The following is a 14744-nucleotide window of genomic DNA, read 5'->3' as shown; positions in this document are numbered from 1 at the left end:
AGCCCTTGTGCTTGCGGTCCTCTGGATGGTCAAACATCGACGACTCGGAAACTTACTCTTACGGAGCCTCCGGTATAACCTAAATGTTATAAAAAAAAAATGCCAAGATTAGTGTTTGTTGAAACGAAGAGACCTCATAAGGAATTACCAAATTTCTCGTGGAAGCTTCTTCCGCCCTTCCTGGTGACAAACGGAATGAATCAAAAACTAAAGCCTCTGGCAACAAGACAAGATTTTCTGGAACCGTCGCACTTCAGACCTAAATGCCGGCCGGTTGTTTCTCTTTACAGTGGAGAGTGTTTTGGAAGGGCGGGGGTGTGAACGAGAGCCCTTGTGACTGGGACTGAGCAGCTGACGAGCAGAGGGAAATGGGGGGAGAGTAGTGGGAGCAGAGGCTGCAGTGAGAACAAGTGAGGATGTGGAGCAGCACAAAGGAGGGACATTAGAAAAATTATGAAAGAGGAGAGATTCAATAAGGCAAAAACGATGAACTAATTTCTTTTGTAATGATATCAGCTGAGGATAGCTAGTGCTGCTTTCTTATAATAAATATGGAAAAGCAACACAGGCATGCAGTGGAGACTATAGAAGACCAATTATTTTGGCACATGTCAGTTGAGAATGCAATAATGCACAATAACTCCTGACACAGGTTTCCACTGATAAAAAAATGGAGTTCAGTAACATTAACACTGGAGCATAGCATCTCTCATCGGCAAAACTTGATTATAATCACATGAGAAAGGAAGGTCAATTATTACATATGAAATTAATTCTTTACCCTGGCATTGTGAAGGAGATAACAGTGAATGAGTAGACATTTGAAACGCTTCTACGTTACATTAATGGAATCCTTTAAAACGCCGAGGCGGTTCTATCTCATTTTCAGTTCGTTGTTGGTTATGAAATTTCAGTCACTGCAGTGAAAAGATGAATATTGCCATAAGTAAAAATGCAAATTAAATCCGAACGTTGAGCCAGGAAGTAAATCATTTTGATATGTATTACAGCAAAATTATTTGAGAGTAAACAACTCTCTGGCACTGTAAATACCATTGCAAGACTTTTACATAAAACTCCTCTTGTACTACTTACTTTACAGAGTGTCTGAATGTCAGGTATAATAATCCGTTGCGTTAATCTTTATCAACAATTTCGACGACCAATGTTGTGGTGCCGGTTTAGTATAATTAATCAATCCCTCTGTCCTTATCTTGATGAACAGCTCATAAAGGACACACATTTTAGAGTTCAGTTACAGAACTCGGCGATATCTAGGACTTGAGAGAGAGAGAGAGAGAGAGAGAGAGAGAGAGAGAGAGAGAGAGAGAGAGAGAGAGAATTGATCTGCCAGAAATAAAAGTTTCAGTTTGCAGCTGAAAGGGACTGAGTAATTCTCAAGAGGATAACTCAAAAGAAACATAATTGTCAGTTGCACGGAGTCCCCTTCAGATTGATAAGAAGATTGACAATAATCCGCTTATTAATTCATTTAATCTATTCAAGCTTCTTTCCGTTTGATATAATGGTAATGTAACGTCATTAATAATTAGTCACTCCGTTCAGAGTGATGTTTAGATGAAAATTACACGAGTATGTATTAAGTTAGAACCAAGTATTCACGACACATAATGGCATAAAACCATACCATTCGTCCATCAACGGTTGAGATCATTTAGTGCTCCAAATAACGACTTGGAAATGTATGCAGGAGAGTAAATCCTCCTGCATTCAATAGAAGAAATTTCCATAAAGAACAAGTAAAAATTACGCCGAAGTTTCTTCGGCGCAGTCGAGTTTTCTGTACAGCGCATAATGTTGTATGAAACTCTCCGCCACGTCCCATGAAACTCTCAGCCGCACTCCATGAAACTTTTAACCACGGCCCTGTGGTGGCCTGTGTTGCTGGCACCTATTGCGGTGCCAGAGGAATGATCATGGCTAACTTTAACCTTAAATAAAATAAAAACTACTGAGGTTAGAAGGCTGCAGTTTGGTATGTTTTGAAGATCTGAGAGCGGACAGAAAAAGGGCGGACGGACAGACAAATAGCCATCTCAAAAGTTTTCTTTGACAGAAAACTAAAAGCGCCTTCAGGAAGTGGTCAGAGTTTACACGGAATCCTCAAACATGAACTTACAAACCAACCACCGCCGCCCTTGCCCCGCAACACACCCTTAATAGGAATGACTTGCGGAGACTCTACGAAGATTAGAACGACCACCATTTCCGATCACACTGATCGAGTTATGGTTTTTATATTTTATACTCCATGAACTCTGGTTCTTTTAATAATATATTACTGTTCAGTTTTAAGTTTCCTTGTTTAAAATGCAATATAAAGGTATAACATGAAAAATTCTATTAACTTAAAATATATTTACAAACTGAAACATACAAAATTAACAAAGTTTGTATAACACCAGGAACTTCTATAATAATATAAAGGTCTATTGAAGATCTTGCGCGTATAACCAGGATCAGGAAAAGTACTGCACGTGATTACAATCTGACGAAGAATCATGCGTATCTAAGGATGAAATAAGATCCAAGGACCAAGAGTCTAGGGTCTAGGACCAAGAATGAAGACGGATGACCAAGGTCTAAGGAGTTTGTTACGGGTGGCTAGGTGTCAGGTAGTGCTCAGAGAAATGAGGGGACTCTCCATGTTGAGAAACAAAGAAAACAAGGACAACCAAATAAACAAAGAAACAACTTCTTTAGTCCAGGGGTGAAAATATATACAAGAGATGGCAGCACAGCATTCCTCGACAAAACCACTTCTTTAATCCATGGAGTGAAACATATACAAGAGATGGCAGCACAGCATTCCTCGACGACACACCAAGTTCATTTCAAGAACCTGACACCAACATTCAGTATGATTAAGGAACTTTCAACATAACCCACTACATTAACCAGGTTCAGATTTTCCAAAGTTGACGAACAAAGCGACTGTTATTTCCTATTATTCTTTTTACCTTTAAGGTGTAAGAGGGCATAAAAATACATCAGTGTATCTCATTTTTAATGAATCAGGTATTCATATCTATCGCTTTTTTAATGTCAATATATATCTTGAATAAGAAACGAACGCAGACTTTTTTGCAGCATAAATAAAGGCAAAATTATTATGATAACCAGTCTTTCAAAACTTAAGGTCGTATACGGCATGCTTTTCAGAACGAGTCTCAAAAAATGTAATAGGACCCCCCAGAAGACTACGGATAAAATTTTGCTTCTCTCTCTCTCTCTCTCTCTCTCTCTCTCTCTCTCTCTCTCTCTCTCTCTCTCTCTCTCTCTCTCTCTCTCTATTTAAGCAGATCACGTTATTTAAGGTCTAATCGCCAGAGAAATTGCAGTGTTATATCACAAGCGAAATATCTAGACCGAATTCTAATAGGAGCTGAAATGGAAACCCCAATTCCATATCTCAAATTTAAACGCCACCAAACCCTGTGCAGAGTTTCCTAACAGTCTTCCCAGTAAGTGCTGTAAGCTTAACCGATATTGTGTTTACAGGAGTTTTGTTTATTGCCCTTTCAACTTTCTTCTGAGGATTGAAGTCGTTTTAGATCGATGGTTAATGTATAGACAAAGATTCAAGAATATGATGAAATTTGTCATTTGTTTCAAGGGTGTGACGTTACTTAACACCAACAGTTATTAGACAGGATAAAATTAACTGCTGTTTACTTCTGATAAAATTACAATCTTCCCTGTCCCATAAAAATAATAAAATCTTACTAATCATCTTAAAAAATGTTACAAAATGTAATAGAATTTGAAAAATATGATGAATGTCGTAGTATACTTTTGGCCGTTTGGCCAGTGATCAGTTTTTATACTGGTCTCCAGGCACTGACCTGTCCCTTACTTCTGCTGCCATTAATGACCTTGAGACATATTAAACCACTAAGTTCGTCTCTTGGTTAGAGAAGGTTTCAGGTCTTATTTAAATTTCCTTTTTTTTTTTACATTTTCCTTATTTCTGGAGCTGTCGTTTCAATCATCCTAAGTAATAGATGAGAAGCTTATGCAGCAAACAAAGTTGATTTGTTGATAATTAATATTTATAGGAGATGACAAGCTTATAAAGTGCATATATGATCATATTCATCGTTTGTGTCTTAACAGTCACAGGGCTCTGACTCACTTAAATAACAACAGTTAAGAATGCAAAAATTGTTTTCGGAATCATATGGTCGTAGAATTTAGAACTTAGTCCAAAGGCCAAGTGCTAGGACCTAAGAGGTCATTCAGAGCTGGAAGGAAATTGACAGGAAGAGGGTTTTAAAGGTGTAACAAGAGGAAAACCTTGCAGTTACACTATGAAACAATTTGTTAGGGTGAGGGTGGAAAGTCGGATGGAAGGAAGAGAATATGAACGGAGGTACACTAAAATGAATGAAAGACGTTGCAGCTAGGGGCCGAAGGACGCTGCAAAGGTCCTTGAGTAATGCGTAGAGTGCACCATGTGAGGTTCACTGACAGCACTACCCACCTAAGGGGTAATGCAGTTTGTATCTCAGAGGGTTTACGTGTTCCATGTTCTTGGTTTCCATGCCATTGGGGTATTTAGCGTTCTTTCCTACCCCTAAGTTTTACTGCTTCTCGCCATCGCCCTTTATAAAGCGGCTTTCAATGTGTGTATATAAAAAAATACGGACAGCAGTCTTGATCGTGGGTAAAGTCACTGTCACCCGAGTTCTGTCCCCAGAAAAGACAAAGGTTTAATTGCTGGTCATTGAGAGACCATTTATCATGTATAAATTATTCTAAGGTGTAACTCGTTCCCAATGTTAGGTGAATTCAGTATTAATTGGTTTTGTGGCTTTACATATCTATATCTATATCTGTGTAATGGTATGCATATATATATATATATATATATATATATATATATATATATATATATATATATATATATATATATATATATATATATATATATATATATTTATATATATATATATATATATATTATATATATATATATATATATATATATATATATATATATATATATATATATAATCAGAAATCTACAAACGTCCTTTAATATCCAATTCACTCTACCTCCGGAAATATATATTTTCATATATGTGGCCGGCTGCGTTAGTGTGTCACTGTAGTCCTGATTCCTCGTCCGTCGCTGGTTCGACCCCACGGGACGGTGGACTTATTATCAACTAAAATTCCCCTTCGGTAACATATGAAAATATATTATTTCCGAGGTAGAGTGAATTGATATTAAAGGACGTTTGTAGCTTTCTGATTGTATATGAATCACGGTGATGTGATAAATAGTCATATATATATATATATATATATATATATATATATATATATATATATATATATATATATATATATATATATATATATATATATATATATATATATATATATATATATATATATATATATATATATACAGTATAACCTGCTGCCTGTGAAAACTTTTGAAGAACTCAGGAAATTTTCTGCAATTCCTTTGAATTGTTTTATCGTGTAAAGCATGTGTACTATCAATGAAAAATGATTTTCTTTCCTGTGATTAATAATTCTGTCTTGAATTCATTGCTTTAAATAAACATGATATATACTTATATCTGGGAACTTAACCCATTAAAATGGACAGAGAGACAGAGAGAGAGAGAGAGAGAGAGAGAGAGAGAGAGAGAGAGAGAGAGAGAGAGAGAGAGAATATGACTTTTCAGTGGCAAATATTCTTGGATTTTTCTAGTATAACTTGCTGGTTCAACTCTGCTTATAAAGGAATTTATAAATAAATGAGAGTGAGAGAGAGAGATTGTAAGAATTAATTTTCTTGCAACAGTTAAAACCCGAGAGGAGAGAGAGAGAAAGAGAGAGTGAGTTTGGTGGAGGTGGTTGCATGATGTTGAAAGTATTGGTGTGCATAGTGGTGGTGTTGCCAAACTACTCTATAATTAATTTCATACCTCAATTAAACTGACTTAATAATGAAATACATCACCATAACGTCACGAAGCAGTTGCTATAGCTAATTCCAAAAGCAAAAGCTAATAAGAAACGAACGAATTAATGAGGAAATTCACATTTGGATAAATGAAAAAAAGGGAGTACCGTATATCTTGCACATCCAGCATGTTCGGATGGGAAGTCATTCTTGGTTGCGGAAAGTGGATCTCTTCTTATAGAAATTTTCGATATAGGTTTTCACTGTTGATTTTATCGAGGTAATTAACAATTATATTAATAAATATCATAAATTATGATCAGAATTCACGTAAATTCTAATAAAAAAAATTGTTATAGGGGATTTATTGTTGCAGGTTAATCATACGTCTCAAAGTGCCTGGAAATAACCTGGAGCCATTAGGCAAAAATTACCATTAGCCCATAAAAGCACTTGAAGGAAAACTTGACGGAATCGGTAAAAACGAAAATTTAATTCAATTTGCGTATGTTTGATGTCTGTCACAGGAGTAGGGGTCTGATTTTGAGTTACAACCTTCCTGGGTCTGTAAAGCAGTTTCCATTTCTATAGTGGGAAAACATACAAACATTCACTTTTATATATATAGATATACAGGATATACATATGTATATACATATTCATTTTTATAATATATATATTATATATATATATATATATATATATATATATATATATATATATATATATATATATATATATATATATATATATATATATATATATATATTATAGAAATCATCAACACACAATTACGTGTGGAACAGAAATAAATTTCTGACTCACTTCGGGATCGAACCCAGGTCTCTCAAGTGGAAAGCAAGGGCGTTATCCACTAGGCCATACAAGTCTAAAGAAGTTGGAACCTGAGAGCAACTGCACCCAAGGAATTACCTGGGCAAGCTAACTGCTTGCATACCAGCGAAGTTTTCCCCAACTTCCCGACTCAGCAATGACCCAATAGACAGCATTTCATTCGAATTATCCTTCTGAGTGAATAAGATAGAAATCATCAACACACAATCACGTGTGGAACAGAAATAAATTTCTGACTCACGTGAGTCAGAAATTTATTTCTGTTCCACACGTGATTGTGTGTTGATGATTTCTATCTTATTCACTCAGAAGGTGAGTCAGAAATTTATTTCTGTTCCACACGTGATTGTGTGTTGATGATTTCTATCTTATTCACTCAGAAGGATAATTCGAATAAAATGCTGTCTATTGGGTCATTGCTGAGTCAGGAAGTTGGGGAAAACTCGCTGGTATGCAAGCAGTTAGCTTGCCCAGGTAATTCTCTGGGGTGCAGTTGCTCTCAGGTTCCAACTTCTTTTAGACTTGTATGGCCTAGTGGATAACGCCCTTGCTTTCCACTTGAGAGACCTGGGTTCGATCCCGACGTGAGTCAGAAATTTATATATATATATATATATAATATATATATATATATATATATATATATATATATATATATATATATATAATTACTAAAAAGGACCTCATTCAAACTGGATGGTATCTAATGGAGTTTTTATTCAATAAGTTACAAGCTTTCTTGGACAAACAGTCCACATTATCAAGTGTCCGTACAATGAGCAGACGCGTAGTCCAGCTGTATTTATATCTGTATGCTGGGTACTTTTAATCCTATAATCGCCTAGCTCCTCCTGTGTGACCCCACCCCCTCGTGATCTTGGTCTTTCGCTGCTTCCTTCTTCGAGGTGTCCGTTTTCCGTGCGTTCTCTTGCATTTTTCTTCGTTTCCGTCAAAGCCGTTTCCGGTGTTCCCTGCCATCGTGTTGTTGGCGCAAGTTATGAAGACGTTCTCTACAACCAGTCTAGATGTTTTGTTGGTGTTCCTGTACAGAAAACTCATATTTTCCCAGTCTATTCTGTGATCATTTTCCCAACAGTGTTTGGCAACTGCCGACGTCTGATTATAATGCCTTATGTTCTGCAGATGTTGTTTGCTTGCTCTTTACATGATTTGCCAGTTTCGCCGTAGTGCCCTTCTTCACAGTTGGACCAGCCCTAGGAGAGCTGTTAACCAGCTCAGTGGTCTGGTTAAACTAAGATATACTTACTTATTTAGACACGCTGCTATATATACCCCACCTCTAATCTCTTCCCCCTCTACCGACTTTTTGTTTCTAACTATTTTATTCCTAATGGTGTTTTTGTAGCTGCCTATCAATTTGAAATTATTTAACTTTCTGTTGATGGGTGCAATAGAGTTGTTGTCAGGGACTGTAATTATTTTCTTTCCTACCAAATGTTCCGTTTCTATCCTTTCCCTCTCCCCAAAATAGTTTTTCCTTGCTTTGATGTGTGCCCACTCCCACCAATGCTTAGGGTAGCCTAATCTCCTAAAGCTCTCCCCCTCAGGTAATCCAGCTCTTCGTTTAAAAATTTGGGGCTGCAAATCCTATAAGCCCTGATGGCCAACCCTGTCATTAATCCTATTTTATTTCTTTCCTATGACTGGAGAACCTATGTATGTATGAATTGGTGTGTGTATTCTTCCTATATACCTTGAATTTTAATTTTTTTCCCTTCCTCTTGACCAGGACATCCAAGAAAGGAATTTCTCCCTCCTTCTCTTCTTCTATTGTGAACTTGATGTGTTCATTTAGTTTATTTATGTTTTCTAAAAACTTGTGTAGATCTTCCCTTTCTCCTTGTAAATGATCAAGATGTCATCCACATGTCTTACCAATTTTACGATATTTAAGTTCCCTTTATTTACTTTGCCCACCTCTTCCTTTTCAAACCATCCCATAAAGATATTAGCTAGAATTGGTGAAAGACTTGAACCCATGGCCACGCCATTTTTTTTGTATATAATGGTTTTCGCCCCACTTGAAAACATCAAAGCTGAGGGCCGCTGTTAGCAGTTTTATTAAAACGCCATGATCTATGTCGCATGTATAAACCACCTCCTCCATATTCTTTTTATTATTTCCATCGTCGTCTTTACTGGTACGTTAGTGAACAGGGAAGTTACATCCAAACTTGCAAATTTTACAGTCTTTTACGTTAATTTTGGATGATTCGTCTATCAAGTTCATGTTATGTTTTAAATGCCCTTCGGATACTAAGCCTACCCATATTCCCATTATGTTGGAAAGAAATTTCTCCAGCCTCCTCTGCGGTGATTTCGTCGATGCCACGATCGGTCTTAGCGGGCACCCTTCCTTGTGGATCTTAGGGCTACCATAAATATATGGGATCTCTGGACTTTCCACTGATTTTACTATGAGTATTTTTTAATAATAATAATAATAATAATAATAATAATAATAATAATAATAATAATAATAATAATAATAATAAGTTATTATTATTATTATTATTATTATTATTATTATTATTATTATTATTATTTCTTGGAGAGATAATTTAAAGTATAGTAAAATATAATAATTAAAAGGACAAACTCCCCTGGACTTTTAGCTCGAGATTGGATCCAATTTTAGTTTACAACACTGCTGAAGTCTGTTGTGGCACCAGTCCACATTCATCATACGACCATTGTGTTGAAAAAAATTAAACTAGGTCTCTTATTATAGAATATAAAATTTTGGCAAAAGGCCAAGCGATGGGACCTATAAGGTCACTCAGCGTTGAAAGGTGACAATAAAAAGGTTCGAAAGGTGTAACAGGAGGAAAACTTCTCAGTTGCACTGTGAAACAGTTGTTAGAAGAGGTTGGAAAGTGAGGTGGAAGGAAGAGGACATGAAAGGAGGTACAGGAAAAGGAATGAAAGAGGTTGCAGCAAGGGGCCGAAGGGACGCTGCAAAGAGCCTTAAGTAATGCCTGCAGTGCACCAAGTGAGGTGCAGTGATGGCACTACCCTTACGGGGAGGGTCTCTTATTGCCTTCGGAAATCTGTCCTAAATTTCCGATCTGATTCGAGCATGGGAGATTGTGAGGAAAATCGCTCAGCAAGGAACTGCGCTAAGAAACCTCAGAACATCATAGTTCAGTTTTACTCAAGAACGAACACAGTTTCTGCCATTTAATTAAAACAGCAACAAACCATTACTTGTATGACCAGTGACACGTTGACTTTTGTCAAACCTTTCTCACACTGATATTGGAAACTGTACCACTGCCCTGATATAAATCTGAAGTTAGGGATATGTTCTAATTTCTCAAATTTAATTTTATTTTGGAACAGAATCGAACAGAATTTAGAATTTAGGCCAAAGGCCAAGCGCTGGGATATATGAGGACATTCAGAGCTGGAAGGAAATTGACAGTGAGAGGGTTTGTAGGTGTAACAGGAGGAAGACCTCGCAGTTGCACTATGAAACAGTTGTTAGAAAGGGTGGAAAGTCAGATGGAAGAAAAGAATATAAATGGAGGTACAGTAAAAGGAATGAAAGGTGTTGCAGCTGGGGGCCATTAGTGCTTGTTGAAATTAAAGAGACCTCCCAAGGAGTCACCGAATTTCCCTTATGTGAGAAGCCTCTTCCCCCCTCCCTTCCAGGGGACAATGGATGAATGACTCAGAAACTCGAAGCCTCGACCACAAGACGAGGCTCTTTCCAACACCTTCCTGATTCTGACCCCAAATCCCGTCGTTGTTTTTTCAACAAAGTTTCTTTTTTTTTTTTTTTTTGAACGGGCTAGGCTTCGACACGAGAGCACCATGTATGTGGTGGGAATAACAACTGACGAACAAAAGGAAAGGGTTGGAGAGAGAGAGAGAGAGAGAGAGAGAGAGAGAGAGAGAGAGAGAGCAGCATAAAGGACCCATCCCCATTAGGAGTGTAGCGCTGTCAGTACGCCTCACGTGGTGCATTGTAGGCATTACCGCTTAGGGTCTTTGCAGCGTCCCTTCGGCCCCTAGCTGCAACTTGTTTCATTACTTTTACTGTACCTCCGTTCATATTCTCTTCCATCTGACTTTCCACCTTCTCCTAACAATTATTGCACAGTGCAACTGCGAAGTTTCCTCCTGTTGCACATGTCAGACCTTCTTATTGTCAATTTCCGTTTCAGCGCTGAATGACCTCATATTCCCAGCGCTTGGCCTTTGGCCTAAATTCTATATTCTAACGGACCCATCAGAAATATTAAAAAAAAGGAAGCATAAGTGTTCAGATTGCAAGCAGTATAGAAGAACTGTTAATTTAATTTCACATTTTTGGCTGCCCTCTTGTAAGTAAAGCAACTACAAGTAGCTTTCTGCACTTCGTCGTCTAAGGACCTTAAATGGCTGGTCATGTCCGGGTTTTGGGGTTTCGTTTTTCTGGGCTTTAGAGGTGCAAATTAGAATCATATGGGAAAGGAAGGTCTAGTTATTGTATTTAAAATAAAAGTAAGTTTGAACACTTTTAGTAAGTCATTTTAAATAGAACAGTGAAAGACTGGGCAGCTGGAACGCTTCTACGATATATTCATGTAATTAATTTCAAATCAGTGACAGTTATTTTTCCTTTCCAGCTCATTTATTATGGAATTTCAGTTATTACAGTTAAAAGGACTCGTATTAACATAAGTAAGAATACAGAATTAAATCCAAACGCAGAGCCATTAAAATTATTTGAAGGTAAACAATTATCTTGCATTGTAAATACCATTGTAAGATTTTTTACATGAAATTGCTCTTGCGTCCACTTGAGAGAGAATGTGACTGAATGTCAGGTATAATAATCCGTTAAACATATCTTTGTCAACAAAATCGACGACCGATATTGTGATGCCAGTTTAGCATATTTAATTGGTGTTTCTGTCCTCATCTTGCTGAACAGCTCATAAAGGATACACATTTCGAATTCAGGTACAGAACTCGACGATATCTCGGCCTTTATAGAGAGAGAGAGAGAGAGAGAGAGAGAGAGAGAGAGAGAGAGAGAGAGAGAGAGAGAGAGAGAGAGAGAGCAAAATCAAAATATAAATGAAAGACACATAGTAATTTTCAAAAGAATAACTAAAATATCATTCAGATCGATACACAGAACGACAGTACCCCACATAGTAATTAAGTCCATCTCCCAAAGTTTCTTTTGATCTAATATAGAGCTAATGCACCGTCATTAATAAGTAGTTACACCAGTCAGTGATATGACTCTCAGGGATTAAAATCTAGTGGTTTCTAATTGCAGAACAGTAGTAATTAAAACTTATGATTTTGTGAAACTTCATTGGTACTCTGTCGTGTTCTTTGTCTTAGAGACTTTCTGGCAGAGGTAACATTTGGATGAAGAATTCATATTTGATAAGAAACTTTGTAGAAAGTATAAATGGCATAAAGCCTGATTTATTCTTCCATTAGTAGGTCGGATAATTTGCTACTTCAAATACCGATTTGGTATTGCATGCAGGAGAACGAGATCGGATTTTTTTACTAGAAAAATTAAGAAGATTTTCAATGAAAATTAAAATGTGATGCATATGTTCTATTATACTTTCAGCCGCTTGTGCACTGATCGTGTTCTTATTATGTTTGGTCTGTGGGCACTGATTGACCTGTCCCTTGCCTCTGCCGCTCGTGAGTGCCCTTGGGCCTTTCAAAACGTAACTTCGTTTTCTGGCTACAGATGGTTCCAGGTCTTCGTTAAATCTCCCTTTTTATTTCACTTCCTTTATTTTTGGAGCTGCTGTCTCGGTCATCTTAATTAACAGAGAAATTTAGTTTGTTGATATTTAATGGAATGAGAAGCTTATGAAGTGCATTTATTATTATAGTATAAATGAAAGCAATTCAAAGGTGATGTTGTTTGCAAGATTATATGGTCGAATCTCAGTAGCCTATGTCCTTGTACCTCCGTTCATATTCTCTTTCCTCCATCGTACTCCCGCCCCCAACCCCTCTCTTAACAAGTGATTCATAGTTCAACTGAGAGGTCATCCCCCAGTTACAACTTTCAAACCTTCTTACTGTCGATTTCCGTTTCAACGCAGCAAGAGATCTGTAACAGCGGAATCCTCACTGAATCCATTTTGATCTTTAATAATCAACAAGGCTGTTGGAACAGCAATTGACTTGTGCCTTCTTTCCAGTCTTCTGATAGCTGCTTATTCCGTGTTACTGCATTCAGCTGATAGCTCTCCTTTCTTTGTCATTCTTTGTGAATTGAGAGGCAGACAGCTGTGTGGAAGGGGTTCTTCACCTGCGTACACTTTAGTGATAGAAATATTCTAACATTCTCTACTTATTTCCTTTCTCTTTTTCTCTCTCTTTTCACATTGTCTCTCTTATTCGGTCCTTCACCATATTTCTGGCTTTTCTCTGTTTTCTGTTCTCTTTTAGAGGTTTCCTCTTAATCAGTGGCCATCCATTTTTTTTTTTTTTTTTTTTTTTTTTTTTTCTGTATAAAGAAACTATTATGCCGGCTTTGTCTGTCCGTCTGCACTTTATTCTGTCCGCAATTTTCTGTCCGCCCTCAGATCTTAAAAACTACTGAGGCTAGGAGGGCTGAAACACATTTTTTCTTAAGTTTTTATTCAATAAAATGTACCAAATTGCAGCCCTCTAGCCTCAGTAGTTTTGATTTTACTTAAGGTTAAAGTTAGTCATAATCGTGCATCTGGCAACGATATAGGCCAGGCCACCAAAGGGCAGTGGTTAAAGTTTCATGGGCCGCAGCTCACACAACATTATACCGAGACCATTGAAAGATAGATCTATTTTCGGTGGCCTTAATTATACGCTGTATCGGCTGTACAGAAAACTCCTTTCTTCGGCGCATTTTTTACTTTTTAAATAATTTTATACGATACTATTATTATTATTATTATTATTATTATTATTATTATTATTATTATTATTATTATTATTATTCAGTAGATGCACCCTATTCATATGGAACAAGCCCACCAGGGCCATTGACTTGAAGTTCAAGCGTCCAAAGAATATGAAGGTGTTCATTAGGAAGAAGTAAGAGGAAGTTGAGGAAATAAAGAAAGAAGAGATACAACTTGTTAGAAAAGAAAATAGAAAGAAATTAATGAATTAATAAATAGATAAAAATGTATCACAATGCAAGGAGAATAATATTAGCGTAATGCATTGCATTTTCACTTGAACTTCTGAAGTTCCATTAGCGCAAATTAATCCCTTTGTATGGAAACTCCCCTAGTTTTCATTCTTCACATTCCTATTCTCGCATCTTCTTTCGTTCTCAGTTATCAAAAGCGAACCACCGCAATAATAAAAGCAGATTTCTTACAAAAGTGAACTGAATCTCTTGAGGGAAAGCGAAGTCAGCAAACGCTTTTATTTCCATTCATCTAGAAAGTCCAGGATGGTTGGGTGATTTAGATCAAGCCGGCTTTTGTGCCAGCAAGTGTCCTTGCCCCTGTGTTCGGGGAAAGGTGTTGAAGGGGATAAGAGGCCTGATGTGATCGTCTGGACTCGGATAAACCGACAAATGAGATGAGAATTCTGGAGGTTTAACCAAACGTTTGATATGTGATGCGTAGATTGTTTTGTAGGACCTTGCTCTGAATACGAAAGTTCATTTATAAATTGCCTTTTTCATAACTTTTTTAATCGATAGACAAGTTTATATTTGATTATATTACAGACGAACAGAACAAGTCATACGACACCAGACGTTTGACGAGGAAATTCCACAATAAGTTTCACCTCGAGTCACAGAATAGAATGAACTTCCAACTCATTGTTTATAAGTGGAATTTTGTTTAATCGGTCACACTGAAGTCGCTACTAAAGGAAATATATACTAAGGATATTTATATAAACATTGAAATGATTGACTGATTAATGAAATTTAGGCTATCTGCCAAGC

General features: G+C 36.9%; 1 pseudogene; it reads right to left on the bottom strand.

Moving 5' to 3' along the window:
* Nucleotides 1–259: 259 nt before the first annotated feature.
* LOC136852831 (CD209 antigen-like protein B) overlaps nucleotides 260–14744 on the bottom strand; it is a 52659-nt pseudogene continuing 38174 nt past the window's right edge.

This window comes from Macrobrachium rosenbergii, chromosome 26 (genome assembly GCF_040412425.1).
Source record: "Macrobrachium rosenbergii isolate ZJJX-2024 chromosome 26, ASM4041242v1, whole genome shotgun sequence".
Lineage (NCBI taxonomy): Eukaryota > Metazoa > Arthropoda > Malacostraca > Decapoda > Palaemonidae > Macrobrachium > Macrobrachium rosenbergii.
The sequence above is the reverse complement of the archived record's forward strand: the minus strand, read 5'-3'. Positions and strand labels throughout refer to the sequence as shown.